The sequence below is a fragment of the Suricata suricatta genome, chromosome 1 (genome assembly GCF_006229205.1).
Source record: "Suricata suricatta isolate VVHF042 chromosome 1, meerkat_22Aug2017_6uvM2_HiC, whole genome shotgun sequence".
NCBI lineage: Eukaryota > Metazoa > Chordata > Mammalia > Carnivora > Herpestidae > Suricata > Suricata suricatta.
The window spans coordinates 70,329,325-70,333,064 of record NC_043700.1 but is presented as its reverse complement, the minus strand read 5'-3'; positions in this window follow the sequence as shown (position 1 = coordinate 70,333,064).

The window sequence follows — 3,740 nt, the reverse complement described above, 5'->3', positions numbered from 1 at the left end:
GCAAGTGCTACTCCTTCAGAGTGTTTATTGCATTTGCAATTTTATATTTGCTTGTATCGTTGCTTCGTAGTGTCTGCCTCCTTTCTTTGCCCGACACCCTCCCTCCCCCCGCCCAGACCACTGATTCGATAATGGCAGGGACTTTTTTTTTAATTTCACCATTAAATCCTATGTGCCTAGCCTTAGGAGTGTGATAGGCTCCTGTGGAATAAAAAGTCATTTTTCCTCACTATATTCTTTAGAGTCGCTAGGATTGAATCAGTTCTACTTGGAAAACTGAAGTAACTAAATTAATTAGGTAAAATTAATCTGGGTTTTGTATGATTTCTCTAAGAGAATAAATGAATCTGACACAAAGTGATCAGATTTGGAAGGAAAAGACTCAAAGTTGAAGTTCTACAACCTAAGAATAAGTAGATATAAAAAGTTAGTGGCCTTGTAATACAAAAATAAAGTATTTTTTAAGTTTATTCATTTTTTTAACAAAATTTTTTTAATGTTTTATTTATTTTTGATACAGAGAGAGACAGAGCATGAGAGGGGGAGGGGCAGAGAGAGAAGGAGACACAGAACCGGAAGCAGACTCCAGGCTCTGAGCTAGCTGTCAGCACAGAGCCTGACACGGGGCTCGAACCCACGAACGTGAGATCTGACCTGAGCCGAAGTCAGAGGCTTAGCCGACTGAGCCACCCAGGCGCCCCTAAGTTTATTCATTTTAAGAGAGAGAGAGAATGTGTGTGTGTATGTGTATGCATGCATGGAGAGACAGAGAGAAAGGGAGAGAGAGAATCCCAAGTAGTCTCCACACTGTCAGTACAGAGCTGATGCAGGGCTCAAACTCATTAACCCTGAGTTCATGACCTGCGTCAAAATCAAGACTCATATGCTCAACCAACTGAGCCACCTGAGTGCCCCAAAAAAAACTTAATTTTTTTTCCTTAAGTTTATTTATTTATTTTGAGAGAGACAGAAAGAGCGCAGGGGAGAGGTAGAGATAGAGGGAGAATCCTAAGCAGGCCCCATGCTGTCAGCACAGAGCCTGAAGCAGGACTTGAACTCATAAACCATGAGATCATGACCTGAGCCCAAACCGAGTTGGACACTTAACTGACTGAGCCACGCAGACACCCCAAACTATTTTTTAAAAGTAAGTTTTACTTGCTCACAGTTGCTGTTTCCATTCAGTAGCAAAATAACCCACAAAAAACCAAAACAAAAACCCAAATTTAAGCTTTTCACATACATATAACTGTCTTTTGGTTTAAGACTTAATTTTGGGGGGCACCTGGGTGGCACAGTCCTTTGAGCATGTCTGGCTTTGGCTCAGGTCATGATCTCATGGTCCCCCACATCAGACTCACTGATGTCAGCCATCAGCACAGAGCCTGCTTCAGATCCTCTGTCCCCCTCTCCACCCCTCCTGAACTTGCACTCTCCCAATAAATAAATAAATATTAAAAGAAAAAAAGACTTACTTTCTTCTTAGAATTTATTCAGACATCGAAAGATTTAAACTCTTCCCCAGAATGACCTCTTGGTACAGGTGCAGGAAGCTGTTATGAATAGCACAGGTATTACAAAATGGTACGTTAGTCAATATATAGAGTGCTTTCCCTTTAGGAAAAATAAAATTAGATCCTTGCCTCTACCACCCACAAAATAAATTTAAATATGAAGACAGACTTGTAAGCTAGTAGAAAAAAATATAGAGGAAAATTTCCCAGTCTTCAAGTAGGAACAAGAAAAGTTATTAGTATAAAGAAATTAAGTGATCCTTATTTGTAAATAATAATGAAATGACCTGATTAGAAAACATACTGGAATTAATAAGAAACTTTGGTAATATTACTAGATATAAAAGTAAAAAAATTCACTTTTTCTATACTAGTAGTAATAGGAAAATTAAAAGGAAAATATTCCATTTGCAGTAGCAACTACAAAATATGTAGGAGTAAATTAAGAAAATAATGGATATATATGGTAATCTGAAGTAAAAATAATAGTAATTATGTAAATTGGTAGCTAAATATTTGTATTGCATATACTTTCCTGTACTTTAAAAATTTAAGATTAGAGTATGTCAAACTAATGATTACTCTCTTCCACATTATACATGAGGTTTTTTTTCCAAGTTTATTGTTGGCTGACTTTACAATAATTGGAAGAAATTAATGGAGGTGCATTGCATAAGTCTGAGTCTTATTATTTCCTTTCTTTTGTCTCCTTTTTTTGTAACTTGTTTGGTTTAATTCAATTTGGTAATTAACTGTTCATTTTCATATCATGATATAAAATTCTCTTAGATATTTACTTCAGAGTGAGACAATTGTCTCTGCAAAAGTTAAGAGATACAATTCTGGATCTTTTTGGGGAATGGTTCCTCAACAGGGCAGATAGTGACATGAAAGTGACTCTTATCTGTATGCTGGGTTACCTATTTTGCAACATAGAAAATAAGGCGTGGTGTCAGCCAATAACACAGGCAGTGACTTTGCATTACAAAGAGAGTTCAGTGGCATACAAAGAGGAAGTTAGGGGAAAACAAAACAAAAACCAGTCTTAATTACGAATTCAGGAAACAAGACTTTCTGTAACTTTGCATTTAGTTCTCCAACTGAGCAAATACTAAATATATCAATAGCCTGTTTGTATTTAATAGGTACTGTTGGGGAGACAGATATACAGGGATTATACAACAGCCCCACCTTAAAAAAATCATCTTGTTGGATTTGATGACTAAGAAAAAATAAGTAGAAGTGAGTGAGGTGGGGCCCCTATCCTTTCCATTTTTTCCCCTGACACACTGGCTATGAGTTCTCCGACCGAGGAAGCAGACTTCTTTGAACTTAAATCGGGCTAATGGATGAAGATGAACATGTAATCTCTGGTATGTTAAACCAGCAAGTCTAGTTTTTCACCATTTCAATACAATGCTATAGGTCCTGTTTCACTTGGCAAAAAAATTTCTAGCTTGGCAGAGATGGTAAGATGTTCAACAACGTCAGAGGAATAGGAGATTCAGTCCCAGAATTTGCAAGTAAAATTTAGGGAATATCCAGTTCAGGCAAGCAAACTTTCATAAGTCCCAACTTTTTATACTACTTTTACATGCAAGTAAAAGAAGTATAAAAAAAAGTTGGGACCTCGACATTTCACTCAATATAACATGTGTATTTAACAAATTCTCTATTTAAAACATTCAGGAGTGCATGGGTGGTTCAGTCTTGAGAGTCCAACTCTTGATTTCAGCTCCAGTCATGGTTCCAGGATGGTGGGATAGAGCCGCAGGGCAGGCTCTGGGCTGCGTGGAGCCTGCTTAAGAGCCTCTCTCTCCCTCTGCCCTTCTCCCCTGCTTACGTGTACTGTCTCTTTCTCTCAAACTAACATTCATGTAGTTTTCAGTCTTTTGTTTTTGTTTTAAACGATCTGAAGGCCTTTTTGTAACCCATTTGAGAGTAAAAACTGACCTGACATGAACTTATTTGGCAATAAAAACTATAAGCTATTAAGCTATTTATTACCTTTACATATCTGACTTATATGAATACATTTCACTGCAATGTTATTCATGTTTGGTTGTGGGATGCTGCCCTAGTATCTCCTGGGGGTATTGTAAGAGCTGCCAGGGGAAAGCAACTGAGCGGCCACTTTGATGTGGAAAGCTGCGAGCACTGACAACCCCCACTTGCAGACCTGGGATGACCCGAGCCATATGGAAAGCACCAGCGGCCATTTTATTG